At 37.1% G+C, this 23,545-nt stretch overlaps 1 protein-coding gene across 2 annotated transcripts in view; it reads right to left on the bottom strand.

Annotated features, from left to right (window-relative positions):
- The window catches only part of PDE4D (phosphodiesterase 4D, cAMP-specific), a 1,579,839-nt gene that overhangs the window by 1,097,741 nt on the left and 458,553 nt on the right, over positions 1-23,545 (bottom strand). The gene's annotated exons all lie outside the window — the stretch shown is intronic.

Here is a 23,545-nt window from a genome sequence, read left to right as displayed (position 1 = left end):
ACCCCTTCATACTAAAAACTCTCAGTAAACTAGCTATTGATGGAACATTTCTCAAAATAATAAGAGCTATTTCTGACAAACCCACAGCCAATATCACACTGAATGGCCAGAAGCTAGAAGCATTCCCTTTGAAAACCGGCCCAAGACAAGGATGCCCTCTCTCACCACTCCTATTCAACATAGTATTGGATCTTCTGGCCAGGGCAATCAGGCAAGAGAAAGAAATAAAGCATATTCAAACAGGAAGAGAGTGTCAAATTGTCTCTGTTTGCAGACAACTTGATCCTATATTTAGAAAACCCCATTGCCTTAGCCCCAAATCTCCTTAAGCTGATAAGCAACTTCAGCAAAGTCTCCGGATACAAAATCAGTGTGCGAAAATCACAAGCATCCCTTTACACCAACAATAGACAAGTAGAGAGCCAAATCATGAATGGACTCCCATTCATAATTGTTGCAAAGAGAATAAAATACAGCTAACAAGGGACATGAAGGACCTCTTCAAGGAGAACTACAAACCACTACTCAAGGAAATAAGAGGATACAAACAAATGGAAAACTATTCCATGCTCATGGATAGGAAGAATTAATATCATGAAAATGGCCATACAGCCCAAAATAATTTATAGAGTGAGTGCTATTCTCATCAAACTACCATTGACATTCTTTGCAGAATTAGAAAAAAAACTACTCTAAAATTCATATGGAACCAAAAAAGAGCCCATATAGCCAAGACAATTCTAAGCAAAAAGAACAAAAACGGAGACATCACACTACCTGACTTCAAACTATACTACAAGCTGACAGTAACCAAAATAGCATGGTACAGGTATCAAAACAGACACATATACCAATGGAACAGAATAGAGACTTCAGATATAAGACCACACATGTACAACCATCTGATCTTTGACAAACTTGACAAAAACAAGCAATGGGGAAAGAATTCCCTGTTTAATAAATGATGCTGGGAAAACTGGCTAGCTATATGTAGAAGACTGAAACTGGACCCCTTCCTTACACCTTATACAAGAATCAACTCAAGATGGATTAACGACTTAAATGTAAAACCCAAAACCATAAAAACGCTAGAACAAAATCTAGGCAATCCCATTCAGGACATAGGCATGGGCAAAGATTTTATGAGGGAATCACCAAAAGCAATCACAACAAAAGCTAAAATTGACAAATGGGATCTAATTAAAGAGCTTCTGCACAGCAAAAGAAACCGTCATCAGAGTGAACAGGCAACCTACAGAATGGGAGAACATTTCTGCAATCTACCCACTGACAAAGGTCTACTATCCATAATTTACAAGGAACTTAAACACATTTACAAGAAAAAAACAAGAAAATCCATTAAATAGTGGGCAAAAACATGAACAGACACTTCTCAAAAGAAGACATTCATGTGGACAGCAAACATATGAAAAAAAGTGAACATCACAGATCACTAGAGAAACGCAAATCAAAACCACAATGAGATACCATCTCATACCAGTCAGAATGGTGATTAATAAAAAGAAGTCATGAAACAACAGATGCTGGAGAGGCTGTGGAGAAAAAGGAACACTTTTTCATTGTTGATGGGAATGTAATTTAGTTCAACCATTGTGGAAGATAGCGTGGTGACTTCTCAAGGATCTAGAACCAGAAATACCATTTGACCCAGCAATCTCATTACTGGGTATATACCCAAAGGAATATAAATAATTCTATTATAAAGATAAGTGCATACGTATGTTTATTGCAGCACTATGTACAATAGCAAAGACATAGAACCACCCAAATGCCCATCAGTAACAGACTGGATAAAGAAAATATGATACAATAAACCATAGAATACTATACAGCCACAAATAGGAATGAGTTCATGTCCTTTGCAGGGGCATGGATGAAGCTGAAAGCCATCATCCTCAGCAAACTAACACAGGATCAGAAAAGCAAACAGAAATCCATCTCACTCATAAATGGGAGTTGAACAACAAGGACATGTGGACACAGGGAGGAGAACACCACACACCAGGGCCTGTTGGGTCATGGGGGCACGAGGGGAGGGAGAGCATCAGGGCAAATAGCTAATGCATGCAGGGCTTAAAACCTAGGTGCAGGAAACCACCGTGACACACACATACCTGTGTAAGAAACCTGCACGTTCTGCACATGTATCCCAAAACTTAAAGTAAAAAAAAAGAAAAAAGAATTTGGTAATTGGGGAGAAAGGAAGAACTCAATACAGGAATATATTTGTGTAAACATTAGGATCCACTCTTATCTATAAAGTGATACTTTCTTTACTTTATAAATATTTATTGAGCAAATGCTTTGTCTAATTGTGTGAAGTACAGAGAGGTTGGAAAAGGTGTAGGAAGTAGCATCAAGAAGGATGTTTCCCCATTTAACAGAGACAGATTAGTAAAATATGAAACCAACTTTGCAAAGATTATAACAATGAGAGAAGACTAGCATGGCTGACTCCATCTTGCTTCTAGCCTCACAGGGTGGCCTTCCTTGCTCGTTTCTGGATGTAGGCCAAGCTTGCCAAGGGAGGAATTCAGTTTATAGTTTAACTTTGAAAGAGATTGAGATTGAGAATGAGATTGAAACAATGCTAAAATGGTTGTTATGAAAGCCTCTTGAAAGTTGTCTGGAAGAGTAAAAATGCTGTATGTGAGGTGCTTAGCACAAAGCCTAAAATATTGTAAGTGCTAAATCAGTAAGTATAACTGATTTTTAATAGATTATTTTTGATGGATAAAGATGTAGGTAAGTGAGACTTTCATGGAGGTGATGCCTGGCATAATTTGGAACAATTAAGCCTGAGAATCTAGATAGTGATAATAAGTTTGAGGGTTTACAGAAGATACTGCCTTTGAGGAGCATGGATTTTGACAGATGACAGTGATACGAGTCAAAATACATGTTTACTTTAGGGGTACGATGGAGTAGGGGTCAGCCATAGATTGGCCTGAGGAGATGTGCCCATGACACAATTGTATACATTATGCATCTTTTGAACACAAAAATCTGCCTGGAACTATAATACCTAAATGTTCACTATAGTTATCTGAGGACAAATTGATTTTAAGTAATTTTTTCTCTTTGTATATTTATCTAAAATCTTTTAAATAATAATCACATATAATTTTCATAATCAGATAAAAGTAATAAAGCTATTTCCATTTTTTAAAATTTTTATCCACAAAAGTCAATACTTATGGAGGGTTTACTGTGTACTGAAGGATGCTCTAAATAATTTAACAATATTTATTCATTTTATATTTGAAACAAAACTTTTGTGCATATTTTATGAATGAGGAAAATGAGAACAAATAATAGGTTAAACACATTGCTTAAGGTCATATAGATAGTAAGGAGAAGAACTAGTACTTGAAGGTGTCTAGCATCTTATGCCTCTTTGTATAACTACATCTCATACTCAGAGCTCTCGTTGTACTGTTTTCAATTAGAAAAAAATCCACACAGCATTAATGATAGGCACAGGCAGCCCCTACTTTGCAATCTTCTTATTTTCCACCCTTCCACTTATAAAATGTAATATTTTCTGATGAAAAACTTCAAGCTTGTTCATTTGACTGTCACTATCAGCATAAAGCTGCATGAACAGCTAGAAATATGCCATTCAAAAACTGTTGAGATGCAGTCTCCTAAACAAGTTGCATGTGAAACCAAGTCCCTTTTGTATTATTTCTCCATCTCCTCTTAGATTAAATCAATGGATAACTCATCACCTTTCCTCAAAGGGCCATTTCAAAACCCTTCAGTTATATTGGCATCTCTGCTCCCAGTATAAATGTCAGGCCATATCGGGGTTAGTTAATGAAATGTGATGCCATCTATTTGCTTGAGTTTTCAAGGGCATTTGGTGAGGATGCTGTTCTATACACCTTATCCATCATCCTATTACTGCCTTGACTGCAAGAGCAGGAGTTGCAGGTAATTCTTAATTCTTTTTGCCTCTAGGCAGAGCCTATGCTGTAATGTAGGACAGAAAAGAAATACAATAGTGAACAATGCCTAACAAACCTTCAACACACACATTGCATTGCGATTCTTGGGTCTTTTTGGTTTCCTTTTGTGCTTAACTCAGAAGGATTCAGAAAAGCAGATTTTAAGTGTAAGCCTTTTTCTTCCAAGAAGCTTTTAATTTTGCCATTAGGAAATTGGATATGTAAGATAGAATCTATGTTTAATCCAGATTCCTTAGTAGCTAGGCTATTGTAAATATAGTGCAAGTGTGTGTGTCGTGTGTGTGTGTGCGCATCTGTTTTACATGCATATTCTATATTACATCTTATGGTGATTATTTGTGTGAGTAGTTTACGTCACCTTAAACTAGTTACCAATTTTTTTAAATACTGTATTTCCCTATACACAATATATTTTTGCTTGATAGTTGTATTTAGTACATGGAGACATTTTTGAACAATCTTTTGATAAGATAGTAGACTTTTTATAACCAACTCCGTTCATTGCAACAAGTTATGCTGTTGACCTAGAAAATGAAATGAAATACTCAATTTGGGGTCTAGAATTACTTAATTCAACTAATCTTATCATCATCAACTCTGTTGCATTTTGTAGTGTGCAACTGCTTTGTAAAGTAAATAATAATCATCATCATCATCGTCTCAGGAAAATGACCAAGAAAATCTGAACTGAAACAACAGTTTTTCTCTTTGATGCTTTTATTAGGTGAGTCATCTCATTCGTAATCATTACCCTGGCTTAGTCTACATAATTTAAATTCCTTCTTTTAACTAATTTCATTTGCTTCCATATATGCTGATGTGCATTGTTTTATCCTGAGACACAGTGAAAAGGAACATTGTTGTGCTTTTATCTATTCATATGTTCTTTCTATAATCCAGCAGGAAGCTCAGTATAGCATTTTACTGTCACACAATTATGTGGTCATCTGTCACCACCTATAAGTTTTCAGAGAAACTGCTCTACTTCTACTCCTCTGAAATTTCTGACACTACTTCAATGATTATGAATAACACAATAATAAAATAGGAAAGAAAGTTCAAAAACAAGCAATAGAAAGATAGCATTGTTGTCCTCTCTGGACACAGCTAAATTTTCTCCTCTGATGTTTGATATATTCATTCATATATGTCTACATTTTACTTATTCATTTTCCTCAAGTCTCCTAAACCTAGAAAATATCCTGAGCAGTTCTGTATCTTTCATTGTTAATCCCAGTAATTTGTCCTCTCCCCTAAAGTTCAGCATGTTATCTGTAAGGTAAATTGATGTGATGATGTGATAGATGAGAACAGTAGGAAGAAAGATTGGATTGGCCCAGACACACCTTTGCAAATATAAACTAGAACTGAAAGAGAAAGAGGAAAGCTCAGTCTATTTTCTTGAACATCAGGAAGGAAGACGAATTAAAGGGAGTTTCCCTTTAATTTCCTTATAAATTGTTCTATGTCAGTCTATTTTCTTGAACATCAGGAAGGAAGATGAATTAAAGGGAGTTTCCCTTTAATTTCCTTATAAATTGTTCTATGTCTCAAAATAATAAATGACTGTTACCTATAAATGTAAGAACATGCCCCAAATTTAGAAATTCTAATTGAGTTTAAGAAAGAAAAATTAGAATACCACTGTGTCTTTTTTTAAAATTGTGTTGAAAACATTAAACACAAAACTACTTTCTTAACAAATGTATATGTGCACCATGGAATACTATGCAGCCATAAAAAAGGATGAGTTCATGTCCTTTGTAGGGACATGGATGCAGCTGGAAACCATCATTCTCAGCAAACTATCACAAGAACAGAAAACCAAACACCGCGTGTTCTCACTCATAGGTGGGAATTGAACAATGAGATCACTTGGACACAGGTGTGTGATGTTCCCACAAAAGCTGCGCCATATTGCCTGTCGTGGGGTAGGGGAAGGGGGGAGGGATAGCATTAGGAGATATATCTAATGTAAAAGACGAGTTAATGGGTGCAGCACACCAATATGGCACATGTATACATATGCAACAAACCTGCACGTTGTGCACATGTACCCTAGAACTTAAAGTATAATTTAAAAAAACAAATGTATATGTGTACAATACATTATTGCTGACTATAGGTACAATGTTTTATAACAGATCCCTAGAACTTATTCATCTTGCTTGACTGAAACTTTATGCTCATTGTTTAGTAACTCCCCATTTCTCCCCCCCTCCACCCACTGGTAACCACAACCCAACTCTTTGATTCTATGAATTTGACTATTTTAGATAACTCGTATAAGTGGAATCATGCAGTATGTGTCTTTTTGTAACTCAAGAATTTCACTTAGCACAATGTCGTTAAGTTTCATCCATGTTATTGTCACATATGGCAATAGTTCCTGCTTTTTTTTAAGGCTGAATAATAGTCCACTATTTATATACCATATTTTCTCATCTATTCATTGGTCAATGGACACTTAAGTTGTTTCTAAATCTTAACTACTGTGAATAATCCTACAATGAATATAGGATTGCTAATACATCTCTGAGATCCTGATTTCAGTTCTTTTGAATAAATACCCCAGAGTGGGATTGCTGATCATGTAATTCTATTTCTAAACGTTTGGAGGAACTTCATTTGTTTCCCACAAAAGCTGCGCCATATTGCATTCCCACCAACAGTGTGCAAGGGTTCCAACTTCTGTACATCCTCAACGCTTGCTATTTTCTGTTTTTCTTAAACAGTAGCCATTCTACTATAGCATATGTTAAGTGATATTTCATTATAGTTTTCATTCACTTTTCCTGGATGATTAGTGACACTGAGCATTTCTTAACATATCTGTTGCCCATTTGTATGTCTTCTCTGGAGAAACGTCTATCCAACTCTGTAGCCCATGTTTAAATCAGGTTATTTATTTTATTTTTCTCTCTCTTTTATTTTAACTAATAACCTGAAGGGGTTTATTTTAGATATTTTGGATACTAACCCTTTATCAGATATATGGTTTGCAAATATTCCCCCCATTCTGTAAATGTCCTTTTCACTCTGTTGATTCATATCATTATTTTATTAATTATTACTATTATTTGCAACGGGGTCTGGATCTGTCACCCAGGCTGGAGTGCAGTGGCCTGATTTCAGCTCACTGTAACCTCTGCCACCTCCCAGGTGCAAGCAATCCTCCCACTTCAGCCTCCCAAGTGGCGGGTACTACAGGTGTGAGCCTACCAAACCTGGCTAATTTTTTCTTTAATTTTTTGTAGAGACAAGGTTTCACTATGTTGCCCAGGCTGGTCTCAAACTCCTGAGCTCAAGCAATTCACCCACGAGGTTTTTAGTTTGATATAGTCTTATTTGTTTATTTTTGTTTTTGTTGCCTGTGCTTTTGATGTCACATCCATGAAACCACTGCCAAGACCTATGTCATGAAGGTTTTCTTCTAGTAGTTTTATAGTTTTGGTCTTATGTTTAATCTTTAAGCCATTTCAAGTTGATTTTTGCATATGATGTAAGATAAGCATCCAGTTTCATTCTTTAATATGAATATCCATTTCCCAGTACCATTTGTTGAAGAGACTCTCCAATCTCTATTGTGTATTCTTGACACCCTTATCAAACATCAGTTGACTGTTGCTATAGACTGAATGTTGGTGTCACCCCAAATCCATATGTTGAATCTTTGTCTCCCTAAATCTACATGTTGAATGTCATTAGGAGTCGGGGACTTCCAGAGATGATGAGGTCATAAAAGTGGAGACTTCATGAATAAAAGACATTCAAGAGGAATGCTTCACCTTTCCACCACGTAAGACACAGTGAGAAGGCACTAACTATGAGGAAGCAGTCCCTCAGTACCTGTGCCTCAATTTTGAACTTCCAAACTTCTGGAACTGTGAGAAATTTATTTCTGTTGTTATAAGCTACCCAGTTTATGGTATTTTGTCATACTAGCCCAAACAGAATAAAACAACCAAGTATGCATAGATTTATTTCTGGATTCTCTTACGTTCCATTGGTCTATATGTCTGTTTTAATGGCAGTATCATACTGTTTTGATCTCTGTGGTCTTGTAACATATCTGGAAATCAGGAAATGTGATGTCTCTAGCTTTATTCTTTTTTTCAAGATTGATTTGGCTATTTCTTGACTTGTGGCTCCATGTAAATTTTAGAGTTTTTTTTTCTCTTTCTGTAAAAAATGGCATTGAGATTTGGATAGGGATTGCATTGAATCTGTAGATTTCTTCTGGTAGTATGGACATTTTAACAATATTAAGTCTTCTAATCCATGAACATACAATGTCTTTTGATTTGCTTAGTATCTTTCATCAATGTTTTGTAGTTTTTAATACACAAATCTTTCACCTCCTTAGTTAGGTTTAGGTGTATTACTAAATTATTTTATTCTTTTTGGCACTAGTTTAGATGGCATTGTTTTCTTAATTTCCTTTCAGATAGTTTGTTGTTAGTGTATAGAAACGCAACTGATTCTGGTATGTTGATTTTGTACTCTGTGATTTCATTAAATTCATTGTTAGTTCTAACAGTTTCTTAATTGAATCTTTAGAGTTTTCTCTATATATAGGATCATGTTGTCCACAAACAGGGAAAATTTTATTTCTTCTTTCCTAATTTAAATGCCGTTTTACTTTTTTTCTTACCCAATTGCTCTGGTTAGGGCTTCAAGTATCCTGTTGAATAGAAGCAGTGAAAGTGGGCATCCTTGTCTTGTTTCTAATCTTAGAGGAAAAGCCTTCATTCGGTTTTTCACCACTGAGTATGATGTTAGTGATGGGTATTTAATATATGACTTTTATTATGTTGAGGTATATAGTATTTGTATTTGTATTTGACATACTCTATTACTAGCTTGAGTTTTTAATTAAAAGATGTTGAATTTTGTCAAACCCTTTTTCTGTATCTTGAGATGATCACATGTTTTTATGCTTTATTTTGTTAATGTGGCATATCACATTAATTTTTACACATTGAACCATTCTAACATTACAAGTATAAATCCCATTTGGTCATGGTGTATAATCCCCTTAAAGTGCTCTTGGATTCAGTTTGCAGGGGTTTACTTGAGGAATTTGTATGTTCATTTTTCAGGGATATTGGCCTATAGTTTTGTTTTCTTGTGGTGCTTTTGTCTGACTTTGATATCAGAGTAATGAATTTGGACATGTTCTCTCCCCTTCAATTTTTTGAGAAGTTTTAGAAGAATTGGTATAAATTTTTATTTAACCGTTTGCTAGAATTTCACCAGTGAAGCCATCTGATACTGGGCTTTTCCTTCTTGAGAGCTTTGTAATAACTATTTCATTATCTATACTAGTTACAGGTCTGTTCAGACTTTCTGCTTCCTCATAATCCAGTCTCAGGTGGTTGTATGTTTCTAGGAATTTATTCATTTCTTCTAGGTTATCCAGTTTGTTGGCATATAATTGTTTACAGTTATCTCTTATGATTCCTTCTTATTTTGTGGCATCATTTGTGATTTCTCTTCTTTCATTTCTGACTTTTTTATTTGAGGCATGGCTCTTTTTTTTTTTCCTAGTTAGTTTACCTAAGATTTTGCCAATTTAGTTTATATTTATAAAAAAAAAAAAAAAACAAACCGTAAAACCAATTCCTAGTTGTCTTATGTTTTTTTTCTATTCTTTTTGAATTTTCTGTTTTATGTATTTCTGCTCAAATCTTTGTTAATCGTCTTTCTGCCTAATTTGGCCTTAGTCTGTTATTATTGTTCTACTTCCTTGAAATGTAGTATTGAATTGTTTAAGATTTTTTCCTTTTAAGTTTTAATTTCTTTAGCAAATGGGATGCATTCTTTAATTGGTACACAGAGCCATCTAAAACGAATAAAGAATCAAAGATTACCACATTAAAAGCTGCCTTACAGAAGACAAATTAAGACTTAAGTCTGTAAGGAAGTCTTTTTCACAATATTATTAAAAGTCTTTTTCACAAATATTATTCAAAAATCTTAAAAGTCTTTTTCACAAATATTATTCAAAAGATTTATCCATCTGGGCAGAAAATCTTGTTCCATTGGCCAGTAAAACAATTCGGATCCAGATATTTAAAAAAAAAAATGTTTATTTTAGGTTCAGAGATACATGTGCAAGTTTGTTATGTAGGTAAGCTTGTGTCATGTGAGTTTGTTGTACAGATTATTTTGTCACCCAGTTGCTAAGCCTAGTTTCCATCTTTGTGTCCATGTGTTCTCATCATTTAGCTCCCGCTTATAAGTGAGAACATGCAGTAAGAACATGCAGTATTTAGTTTCTGTTCCCGCATTAGTTTGCTAAAGACAACAGCCTCCAGCTCTATCCATGTTCCTGCAAAGGACATGATCTCATTCCTTTTTATGGCTGCATAGTATTCCATGGAGTATATGTGCCACAATTTATTTACTCCGTTTACCATTGATAGGCATTTAGATTGATTCCATGTCTTTACTGTTGTGAATAGTACCGCAGTGAACATATGTGTGCATGTGTCTTTATGATGGAACAGTTTCTATTCCCTTGCATATACATCCAGTAATGGGATTGCTGGGTTGAAAGGTAGTTCTGTTTTTAGCTCCTTGAGGAATTGCCACACTACTTTCCACAATAGTTTAACTAATTTACACTCCCACCAACAGTGCATAAATATTTCCTTTTCTCCACAAGCTCACCAGTATCTATTTCCTGACTTTTTAATAATAGCCATTCCGACTGATGTGAGATGGTATCTCGTGGTTTTGACTTGCATTCCTCTAATGATCAGTGATATCGAGCTTTTTTCATATGATTGTTAGCTGCATGTACTTGTTTTGAAAAGTATCTGTTCATGTCCTTTGCCCACTTTTTAATGGGTTGTTTGTGTCTTATAAATTTAAGTTCCTTATAGATGCTTCATATAAGACCTTTGTCAGATGCATAGTTTGCAAATACTTTCTTCCATTCTGTAGGTCATCTATTTCCTCTGTTGGTAGTTTCTTTTGCTGTGAGGAAGCTCTGTATTTAATTAGATCCCATTTACCATTTTTTTGCTTTTGTTGCAATTGCTTTAGGTATCTACATCATAGAATTTTTGCCAGTTCCTGTGTCTGGAATGGTATTGCTTAGGTTGTCTTCCAGAGCTTTTATAGTTTTGAGCTTTAAGTCTCTAATCCATCTTGAGATAATTTTTATGTATAGTTTACTGAATGGGTCCAGTTTTGATCTCCTGCATATCGCTAGCCAGTTTTCCAAGCATCATTTATTGAATAGGGAGTCCTTTCCTCTTTGCTTTGTCTAAGATAAGATGGTTGTAAGTGTATAGCCTTATTTCAGGGCTCTCTATTCTGTTTCATTGGTCTATGTATCTGTTTTTATACCAGAACTGTGTTTTCTTGGTTACTGTAGCCCTGTAGAATAGTTTGAAATCAGGTAGTGTGATGCCTCCAGATTTGTTCTTTTTTGTTCTCCTCACTTAGTATTGCCTTGGCTGTTTGGTATTGCCTTGCCCTTCATTTCTTTCTCTTGCCTGATGGCTCTGGCCAGGACTTACAGTACTTGTTGAATAGGAGTGGTGAGAAAGGGCATCTTTGTCTTGTGTTGGTTTTCAAGTGAAATGCTTCAAGCTTTTGCCCATTCAGTATGATGTTGGCTGTGGGTTTGTCATAGATGGCTCTTATTTTTCTGAGGTACATTCTTTCAATACGTAGGTGGTTGAGGGTTTTTAACATGAAGAAGTGATTAATTTTATCAAAAGCCTTTGTGCATCTATTACAATAGTCATGTGGGTTTTGCATTGGTCCTGTTTATGTGATGAATCACATTTATTGATTTGTGTATGTTGAAGCAAACTTGCATCCCATGGATAAAGCCAATTTATTGTGGTGGATTAGTTTTTCAATGTGCTCCTGGTTTCATTTTGCTAATATTTTGTTGAAGATTATTGTATGAATGTTCATCAAGAATGCTAGCCTGAAGTTTTCTTTTTTTATTCCTGTGTCTTTGCTGGGTGTGTTTTTGTTATTTGTTTTTCTTAATCAGGATGATGCTGGTCTCATAGAATGTGCTGTAGAGGAGTCCCGCTTCCTTAATTTTTTGTAATAGTTTTGATAAGAATGATTCCAGCTCTTCTTCGTACATCTAGTAGAATTTGGCCGTGATCTGAATGGTCCTGGACTTCTTTTGTTTGGTAGGCTATTTACTGAAAAATTTACTGATCCAATTTCAGAGTTTGTTATTGGTCTGCTTAGGGATTCAATTTTTTCCTGGTTCAGTCTGCGAGAGTGTATCTGTCCAGTAATTTGTCAATTTTTCTAGATTTTCTAGTTTGTGTGCATAGTACACAAACCATCATAGTAATCTCTGATGGTTATTTGTATTTTTATGGGGTCAGTGGTAATTACTGTCTTCTTTATTTTTTAAATTGTGTTTATTTCTTTCTTCTTTATTAGTCTAACTAGCAGTCCATCTGTCTTATTAATTTTTCAAAAACACAGCCCCTGGATACATTGATCTTTTGAATAGATTTTCATGTCTCAATCTCCTTCAATTCAGCTCTGATTCTTGTTATTTACTGTCTTGTGATAGTTTTGGGGTTGGTTTACTTTTGCTTCTCTAGTTCATTTAGTTGTGATGTTAGGTTGTTTATTTTAAATCTTTCTAACTTTTTGATGTGAGTATTTAGTGATATAAATTTCCCGAGTTCATGTCCTGAATATCTTTGTGAATTTTCTGCCTCAATGATCTAATACTGTCAGTGGGGTGTTGAAGTCTCCCACTATTACTGTGTGGAAGTACAATTCTCTTTGAAGATCTCTAAAAACTTGCTTTATAAATCTGGTTGCTCCTGTGTTAGGTGCATACATATTTAGGATAGTCAGCTTTTCTTGATGAATTAAAACCTTTACCATTATGTAATACCCTTCTTTATCTTTTCTGAGCTTTGTCAGTTTAAAGTCTGTTTTGTCTGAAATTAGGATTGCAACCCCTGCTTTTTTTCTGTTTTGCATTTTTTGGTAGATTTTTCTCCATCTCTTTATTTTGAGCCTTTGGGTGTCACTGCATGTGAGATGGGTCTCGTAAAGACAGTATACCATTGGGTTTTTCTTCGTTATTTAGCTTGCCACTCTGTGCCTTTTAATTGGGGGCATTTAGGCCATTTACATTGAAGGTTAGTATTAATTTGTGTGGGTTTGGTCTTGTCATCATGTTGTTAGGTGGTTATAATGCGGACTCGTTTGTGTGGTTGCTTTATAGTGTCCCTGGTCTGTGTACTTTAGTGTGTATTTGTAGTGTCTGATAATGGTCTTTCCTTTTCATATTTAGTACTCCCTTTGGGGGTTTTTGTAAGGCAGGTCTGATGGTAAGGAATTCTCTCAGCATTTGTTTGTCTGAAAAGGATCTTATTTCTTTTTTGCTTATGACACTTAGTTTGGGCAGATATGAAATTCTTGGTTGGAATATCTTTTTTTGAAGAATGTTTAATATAGTCCCCCAATCTCTGTGACTTGTAGAGTTTCTGCTGAGAGGTCTGCTGTGTCAGAAGGACGTCCTTTTGTAGGTGGCCTGTCCTTTCCCTATACCTACCTTTAATGTTTTTTCTATCATTTCAAACTTGGAGAATCTGATGATTATCTGTCTTGGGAATGATCTTCTTGTGAAGTCTCTTATGGGGGTTGTCTGCATTCCTGAGTTAAAATGCTGGCCTCACTAGCTAGGTTGAGGAAGTTCTCATGGATGATATCCTAAGACATGTTTTCCAAGTTTCTTCCATTCTCTCTCTTTCAGGGATGCCAATGAGTCATAGATTTGGTCTCTTTATATAATCCCATATTTCTTGGAGGTTTTGTTTGTTCATTTTTATTCTTTTTTCTTTATTCTTGTCTGACTATTTTATTTCAGAAAACTGGTCTTTAAGCTCTGAGATTCTTTCCTCAGGTTGGTCTATTCTGCTGTTAATACTTATGATTAAATTATGGATTTTTTGTACTGTGTTTTTTCAGCTCTATCAGGTTGGTTACATTCTTTTCTATACTGAGTGTTTTGTTTGTCAACTTCTGTGCTATTTTATTGTGATTCCTAGCTTCCTTAGATTGGTTTCAACATTCTTCTGAATCTTGATGATCTTCATTTCTATATATATTTTGAATTTTATTTCTGTCATATCAGCCACCTCAGCCCAGTTGATAACTCTTGCTGGAGAACTAGTATGATCATTTGGAGGAAAGAAGACACTCTGACTTTTTGAGTTGTTAAGAGTTCTTACACTGTTTTTTTCTCGTCTTTGTGGTCTGATGTTCCTCCAATCTTGAAATTGCTGTCCTTTGGATTTTTTTCTTTTGTTCTGTTTCATGGCCTTGGGTGTTTGATGATGGTATAAGGTGGGTTCAGTTGACTGGCTCAATTTCTGGAAGATTTTAGGGAGTCAGGACTCAACTCAGGACTCATGGACTGTGTGCAGTTACCCTGGGGGACCGGCATCAGTCCCCAACTTTGTTTTCTGGCTCCTCAAGGTTAGGAACCTGCTGCACTAGAGGGGCCGAGTTGCTTCTGGACTGTTGGTCACAACACTCTGATGGGTGGTGCCAGACAAAGAGCTTTATAGGGCACAGGCAGCAGAATCTGTTCCCATTTGCATGTGCCAGCAGCAGTGACGGTGGAAACACAGCAGGGTGCATGCTTGTTGGATGTGGCAGGGTGCTAGCAGGTGCTGGGGTGCTGGCCTCTGTGTGGGCATTCACAGCAGCAGTGGTGGCCACATGGTGTGGGTGCACGGACCCCCATCAGTGACTGTGTATGCATGCGTGATGGTGGTGGTGTTAGCATGGGGTTGGAGTGCTGATGGACACAAGATTGTGGACCCTCTGTGTGTTTTCATGCAGGCAGTGGTGGCTGCTCAAGGCAGAGGTGACTCTGCTGTTCTCTGTACCTAGTTTCGCACTGCTGGCAGTGTTGGCACCAGAGTAGAATGCTGACAAGGGTGGGGCTGGTGGGCTCTGTGCCACCCAGTGCTCTAACAACAATGGTGGTTTAGTGGGGTGTTGGCAACAAGGTGCACTCATGCAGGCAGCAGCAGCATGGTAGGATGCATGCATGCACATATTCTTGTGGGGTGATGAAGGGGTGGCCTGCCCCTCCACACCTGTGGGTGCTTCTCGCTAGGTGGAACGAGAGACTTGAGAAAAGAAATAAAGACACAGAGACAAAGCATAGAGAAAGAAAAGCGAGGCCCCAGGGGGCCAGTGCTGTGTTTACAGAGGACCCACACTGGCACCGGTCTCTGAGTTCCCTCAGTATTTATTGCAAAAAAGATAAGGGAGTAAATCAGCAGTAAGGCATAGAGATACACGGAGATGTTGCATTTTCCCAGGGATGGGCAGGAGACAGATGTTTTTCTTTTACTGAGATTTAAGGGAATGGTACTGACCTTCAACCACAAGCAGGCTTTAAACATTTGCCTAACAAAGCACATTCCTTACAGCCCAAAATCCTTTCAACCTTAATTAGCACAGCGATGTTTCTAGCAAGGTCAAGATTGGGGGTAGAGCCACCGATTAACAGCATCTCAAATACAGAGCCAAATGGAGTCTCTTAAACTTACTTCTATCTAAAATAACACAGTAACAGGCTGACCTCTCTTTTCCCCACAGGGTAAGGAAGGCAAAGTCTGCCCATGCAAATACATGGTGGCAAAGCAATGTGGGGGTGGCCATTGGTGAGTACGTGAAAGCCAAGGAGCATGGGGGAGGCTGCAGTCATGGAAGGCCACAAGCATGCTGGTGTCTGCAGGGACTGCTATGCTGGAGCACTCTGCCAGTCAGGTCTGACCCACTAGTACAGGAGCTACAATGTGGGCCCCAGGAGGTACCTGGGGACTGCACTGCAAGCAGCTGCAGCCAGGCTAGGGCCTCTGGAGAGGCCAGCAGACCAAGGGGTACTCAAGGTGGACTGCCGTTTCATGGGCAAGACCACCCTGCAGAGTTCAGGTGACAGTTCCCCTAGGGCTACAGTCGTCCTATGGAAACAAGTCTAGCTCAGGGAGATGGGCGTCCCTGGCCATGCTCCACTATAGGTGCTCCCACTCCAAACCCTTTGGGCTCTGCACTGGCTGGACTTCTGTCTCTTCCACTTCTCTAAGCAGCTCTCCCTGCCAATTCAAATGTCCTTGGTGGTTGAAGGGGTTCCCCATGCCAGGATTTCAGAGATCCATGCAAGAGTATTGATGGGCATTTGGGTTGGTTCCATGTCTTTGCTATTGTAAATAGTGCTGCAATTGTAAATAGTGCTGCACCCCAGCACCTGCTAGCACCCTGCCACATCCAACAAGCATGTGCATGTATCTTTGTAGTAGAATCATTCATATTCCCATGGGTATACACTAAGTAATGGGATTGCTGGGTCAAACGGTATTTCTGGTTCTAGATCCTTGAGGAATTGCCATACTGTCTTCCACAATGGTTGAACTAATTTACATTACCACCAAAAATGTAAAAGCATTCCTATTTCTCCACAACCTTGCCAGCATCTGTTGTTTCTTGACTTTTTAATAATTGTCATTCTGATTGGCGTGTGATGGTATCTCATAGTAGTTTTGATTTGCATTTCTCTGATGATCCAAGACATTGAGCTTTTTTCATATGTTTGTTGGCAATGTAAATGTCTTCTTTTGAGAAGTATCTGTTCATATCCTTTGCCCACTTTTTGATGGGGTTGTTTATTTCTTATAAATATGTTTAAGTTCCTTGTAAATTCTGGGCATTAGACCTTTGTCAGATAGGTAGATTGGAAAAATTTTCTCCCATTCTGTAGGTTCACTCTGATGACAGTTTCTTTTGCTATGCAGAAGCTCTTTGGTTTAATTAGATCCTATTTGTCAATTTGGCTTTTGTTGCAATTGCCTTTGGTGTTTTTGCCGTGAAGTCTTTGCCCAAGCCTATGTCCTGAATAGTATTGCCTACGTTTTCTTCTACTTTTTTTTATGGTTTTGGGTTGTACATTTAAGTCTTTAATCCATCTTGTGTTAAATTTTCTATAAGGTGTAAGGAAGGGGTCCAGTTTCTGTTTTCTGCATTTGGCTAGCCAGTTCTCCCACCATCATTTACTGAATAGGAGATCCTTTCCCTATTGCTTGTTTTTGTCAGGTTTGTCAAAGATCAAATGGTTGTAGATGTGTAGTGTTATTTCTGAGATCTCTTTTCTGCTCCATTGGTCTATGTGTCTGTTTCAGTACCAGTACCATGCTGTTTTGGTTACTGCAGCCTTGTAGTATAGTTTGAAGTCAGGTAGTGTACTGCCTCCCACTTTGCTTTTTTTGCTTGGGATTGTTTTCACTATCTGAAGTCTTATCTGAATCCATATGAAAATTAAAATAGTTTTTTTCCAATTCTGTGAAGAATGTCAATGACAGTTTGATGGGAATAGCATTGAATTTATAAATTACTTTGGGTAGTGTGGTCATTTTCATGATATTGATTCTTCCTATCCATGAGGATGAAACGTTTTCCCATTTGTTTGTGTCCTCTCTTATTTCCTTGAGCAGTGGCTTGTAGTTCTCCTTGAAGAGGTCCTTCACATCCTTTGTTAGCTGTATTCCTAGATACTTTATTCTCTTTGTAGTGATTATGAATGGGAGTTCATTCATGATTTGACTCACTGCTTTGCTTTCCTGTTTTTGGTGTAAAAGAATGCTTGTGATTTTTGCACACTGATTTTGTATCTTGAGACTTTGCTGAAATTGCTTATCAGTTAAGAAATTTTGGGGCTGAGATGATGGGGTTTGATAAATATAAAATCATGTTGTCTACAAACCGAGACAATTTGATTTTCTCTCTTCCTATTTGATCACTCTTTCTTTCTTTCTCTCACCTGATTGCCCTAGTCAGAACTTCCAATACAAGGTACCAGTCTTGTCTTGTACCAGTTTTCAAAAGGAATGCTTCCAGGTTTTGCCCATTCAATGTGACATTGACTGTGGTTTTATCATAATTAACTGTCATTATTTTGAGAAATGTTCCATCAACACCTAGTTTATTGAGAGTTTTTAACATGAAGGGATGTTGAATTTTAATAAAGGCCTTTTCTGCATCTACTGAGATAATCATGTGGTTTTTGTCTTTGGTTGTGTTTATGTCATGGATTACATTTATTGATTTTTCATATGTTGAACCAGTCTTTCATCTCAGGGATGAAGTTGGCTTGATGGTGATGAATAAGTTTTTTGATATGCTGCTGGATTTGGTTTGCCAGTATTTTATGAGGATTTTCGCATGGATTTTCATCAGGGATATTGGCCTGAAGGTTTCCTTTTTTGTTGTGTCTCTTATCAGTTTTGATATCAGGATGATGCTGGCTTCATAAAACAAGTTAGGGAGAAGTCCCTCCTTTTCAATTGTTTCTAATAGTTTTAGAAGGAATGGTGCCAGTTCCTCTTTGCATTTCTGGTAGAATTCAGCTGGGAATCAGTCTGGTCCTAGGATTTTTTTGATTGGTAGGCCATTAATTACTGCCTCAATTTTAAAGCTTGTTATTGTTCTATTCAGGAATTTGACTTCTTCCTGGTTTTGTCTTGGTAGGGTGTATGTATTCAGAAATTTATCCATTTCTTCTAGATTTTCTAGTGTATTTGCAAAGAAGTGTTTATAGTATTCTCTGATGGTAGTTTGTGTTTCTGTGGGATTAGTCTTGATATCCCCTTTATCATTTTTTATTGTGTCTATTTGATTCTTCTCTCTCTTCTTCTTTATTAGTCTAGCTAGTGGTCTATTTTGTTAGGTTTTTTGTTTTTTTTTTTCCCCAAAAAAACCAGCTCCTGAATTTGTTTATTTTTTGGAGAGTTTTTCGTGTCTCTTACTTCCTTCAGTTCTTCTCTGATCTTAGTTATTTCTTGTTTTTGGCTAGCTTTTGGATTAGTTTGCTCTTGCCTCTCTAGCTCTTTTATTTGTGATATTAGGGTGTCAATTTGAGATCTTTCTAGCTTTCTTATGTGGGCATTTAGTGCTATAAATTTCCCTCTTAATACTGCTTTAACTGTGTCCCAGAGATTATGGTATGTTGCCTCTTTGTGCTCACTGGTTTCAGAGAACTTCTGGATTTCTGCCTTAATTTCATTATTGAATCAGGAGTCATGCAGGAGCAGATTGTTCAATTTCCATGAAATTGTGTGGGTTTTGAGTGAGTTTCTTAATCCTGAGTTCTAATTCATTGCACTGTTGTCTGAGATACTGTTATGATTTCAGTTCTTTTGCATTTGCTGAGGAGAGTTTTACTTAAAATTATGTGGTCAATTTTAGAATAAGTTCCACGTGGCACTGAGAAGAATATATATTCTATTGATTTGGGGTAGAGAGTTCTGTAGACGTCTGCTACAGGTTCACTTGATCCAGTGCTGAGTTCAAATCCTGAATATCTTTGTTAATTTTGTGTCACGTTGATCTAATATTGACAGTGGGGAGTTAAAGTCTCCCATTATTATTGTGTGGGAGTCCAAGTTTTCTTATAGGTCTCTAAGAACTTGTTCTATGAATCTGGGTGCTCCTATATTGGGTGCATATATATTTAGAATAGTTAGCTCTTCTTGTTGAATTGTTCCCTTTACATTATGTAATGCCCTTCTTTGATTTTTTTGATTTTTGGTGGTCTAAAGTCTGTTTTGTCAGAGACTAGGATTGCAACCCTTGCTCTTTTTTTGCTTTTTTTTTTTTCTTTCCATTTGCTTGGTAAATTTTCCTCCATCTGTTTATTTTGAGCCCATGTGTGTCTTTGCATACAAGATGGGTCTCCTGAATACAGAACATGAATGGGTCTTGAATCTTTATCCAATTTGCCAGTCTGTGTCTTTTAATTGGGGCATTTCACCAATTTACATTTAAAGTATTGTTATTTGTGAATTTGATCCTGTCATTATGATACTATTTGGTTATTTTGCACACTAGTTGATGCAGTTTCTTCACAGTGTCGGTGGTCTTTATATTTTGGTGTGTTTTTGCAGTGGCTAGTACTGGTTTTTCCTTTTCATATTTAGTACTTCTTTCAGGAGCTCTTGCAGGGCAGGCCTGGTAGTAAGTAAATCGCTCAGCATTTGCTTGTCTGGAAAGAATTTTATTTCTCCTTCACTTACGAAGTTTAGATTGGTAGGATATGAAATTCTGCTTGAAAATTCTTTTCTTTAAGAATATTGGTCCTCAATCTCTTCTGGCTTGTGGAGTTTCTGTTGAGAGGCCTGCTGTTAGTCTGATGGGCTTCTCTTGTCCCTCTGGACAATTCCTCAATGCACAAGAAAGTGACTAACAAAAGTCTTCTCAGGTTCTTTTTTGTTTGTAGAGGTTAATGAAAGTTTGAGTAAAGTAACTTCATCAGGATCATAGGCACTACTTTATATCTTTTTCTTCCTTCTTACCAAGGGAGAGTTCTCCTCATCCACTCTCCACTCCTCAGTAAAGCAGTACCTACTGCAGTATTACACAAAGTGGTTTACTTCACAATTCAGTCTCTGAAATGGACATTTCCTCTCATCTTCCTCACCCTCCCTGTTAGGGAATGGAATGATTTTCTGCCCCCCAAAATTCATATGTTGAAATTCTAACCTTTAGTGTGACGACATTAGGAGGTGGGGCCTTTGGGAGGTAATTAGGTAATGAAGGCAGGGTCCTAATAAATGGGATTCATACCCTTATAAGAAGAAATCACAAATCCTGCTTCCTCTCTCTGTTATCCACGATGTAATAACAAGAAGACACCCACCTGCAAACCAGGAAGTATGCCCTTACTAGACATTGAATCTGCCAGCACATTAATCCTGGATTTCCCAGCCTCCAGAACTGTGAGACAAATATTTGTTGCTTAAGCCACCTAAGCTATAGTAATTTATTACAGTAGCCCAAACTGACTAGGACACTATTTCTCCTCACATAGGGCCCAACACCATTTTTCCTCCTTGTCTTACTGAGTGACTACTCTAGTGCAGAGGTTATCTGATCCATTACATGCTTTAGTTTCGGAAATTGACCAGAAAGTTACAGGCATCATTTGTGCTCACAACTCATTGGCTAGATCTAGTAGCATGGCCCCACCCAAACACAAGGGAGCCAGGAAGTGCAATTCTACTTTGTGTCTGGAATGAGGTGGAATGTCACATATCTGGGTATCAGCACTAGTGCTGCCACACTGCCCTCTTGTTCTTTATTTTGTGCCATTCTCTTTCCTACTCATTCTTGCCATGCTGGCCTCCCATCAGTTCTTCAGTTCCTCATGTGACCTTTGGGCTTGCTGCTCTCTCTACTAAGATTTTCTTTCTCCCACCTTGACTGACACCTTCTGATTTCTCAGGTCATAGCTAAAATATTTTCTTCTCAGAGAAGCTTGCTATAACACTTCTCCTCCCTCAATTTGAGGTAGCCCCCTCTATTACTCTTTTTCAAAGCTCTCTGGTCTATTTATTTTGCAGCCCTCATGTTCATTTGCAATTATATGGCTGATGTGTTCACCTGATTGAGTCACGTCAGTCCCCTCCACTTCACTGTAAATGCTCTAAAAGAAGTGATCAGGCTTATTTTATTTACCACCTTGAATATACTTGATGCCTAGCTTGCAATTGGACAATATCTATTTGCTGAATAAATAAATGAACCCAGGACCTTTTAGTGGCCCACCTCAAGTAACTTTAGAATTACATTTCTCTCTCACCTTATACCCATGAATTATATTAGACAGCACCGTATATGACATGAGTTACACATTTGACAAGCTATATTGAGTAGCAAATACAAAGAAAACAAGCAATAAGTAAAAGATAAGTTAGGCTGTAGCAAAAACACTCAACAGTGAAAAGCAAAAGAAGCCACTCATGATTTTAATAATGTAAAACTCTACAAAATCTAATATTCTCTCAAAGCAAACTTGGCACAATAAATTTGTATGGGAAAGCCTGAGCTTGGTCATCAGATGTAATCATCAAGGAAGATTGCAAACAATATGGAAGACAGAGAAGTAGACTTTCATAACAAGATATAACACCTGAGAAGATTTTTAGTTTTTCTGTTTGTTTGTTTTTCAAAATACAGTCATTAGCCCCAATTTGTGTAGCCCTTACTCACTTCCTGGGCCTCAGAAATACTGCTTCCTATTATACAGCTGTTCCCAAAAAGTTTCAAGATAAATAAAGTACACATGGAACTGTTTAAGGAAGTTCCCTTAGAACTTTAAGTAACAGTCTTAATAATGGGCTTGTTCCTTGCCAATTGCTTATCTTTAGTAACTCTACGGTTATGGTCTGGCCTGGTGGGAGCCAAAGGTTAGATTTTACCATTTGTCAAGGTGACAGCTCTTGACCCCATTTAGCTTTTAACCTTTTGGCTTATTAGAAATTCTCTCTAAAGTCTATGCCAGTTTTCTTCATTGTAAATTGCAAACAGAGGCAACTCTGGCTGATGTTCTATAAAACAAGAAATCAAGCTTTAGGCCCAGTTATTTTTTATATTGTTCACTTTTTCATACCTTATTGCCTTGTGAAACATTCATGAGGAATGATACATGAACAGTTTTAGATTTTACCCATGAGTTCATGTGAACCGGATTTGGTAATATGCTAAGCAGAATAGACAAGAAATAAGCCCCTTATTTGATGATTAATACAGCTGTAAGAGTAAGCACAGAAATTGTGTTTTATACATCAGAGAGAAATTTTCAGTGGAGTGCCAAAGGGATTTGCTGTGATACCATTTCTTTTATAATTGTAACTGAATTATTTACATCACTCTTATATAAGCTTGATGAATTCTCCCTATTTACAGAGATTATAAATGTGACATTTTATGACAGTGATTCTTCGCATCTTAATGTGCGTGTGTGTGTGTGTGTGCATGTGCATGCATGTGTGTGTGTGAGAGAGAAATATGGGCCTGTTTGAGAATTTGGCAAAAGTGATTGGTCTTTCCAGAAAAAAAAATCTGCATATACCACTTCCCCTCCAAAATTTACATACAATTTTAAGATATTCAGTGACCCATTTGAAGTACATGTGGGAAAAAGAAAACAAAACAAGCTACAGAGCAACTATTTAAAAGAACATTTTAAATCAATGTTCCAAACATGTAACTCTCTTAAAGTTTGTCACACAGAGCTAATTCTATTAAGTAACTGTTAATCCTGCACACCTACATAGTGACCCGCCTTGGTTAGTCAGCAGTCATGTATTATTACCAAAATATTAAACAGTTTCTGTCCCGGTGGATAAATAGTTACTACTTTGAACTCCCCCAAGCCCTCAACTGTTAACTTGCTCCATCAGCAAGATAAATAGGACCGTGTAATGATCCAGCAATGAGGAAATTTAGGCCTGATTGATATAATAGGAGCCTCCAGGATGCAATGTCTACACAAAGACCAATTTTGATTGTTCAGTGTCCATGCCTTATTTAGGTATTATGACATATTTTAAATATAACCTCTGATTTGTCCATTTAATTTTTCCTAACAGTAATAATCTACCTTGAAAAAGAGAAAGAACTCTAGATTCTTTCTTTACTCCACTGAGATTAGAGTATGATGAAGCAGTTGTCTTTGTCCTGTATTTTTAAAG

The sequence above is a fragment of the Colobus angolensis genome, unplaced genomic scaffold (genome assembly GCF_000951035.1).
Source record: "Colobus angolensis palliatus isolate OR3802 unplaced genomic scaffold, Cang.pa_1.0 Scaffold212, whole genome shotgun sequence".
NCBI lineage: Eukaryota > Metazoa > Chordata > Mammalia > Primates > Cercopithecidae > Colobus > Colobus angolensis.
Note: the sequence above shows the minus strand (reverse complement) of the source record. Positions and strands in the feature narration are given on the sequence as shown.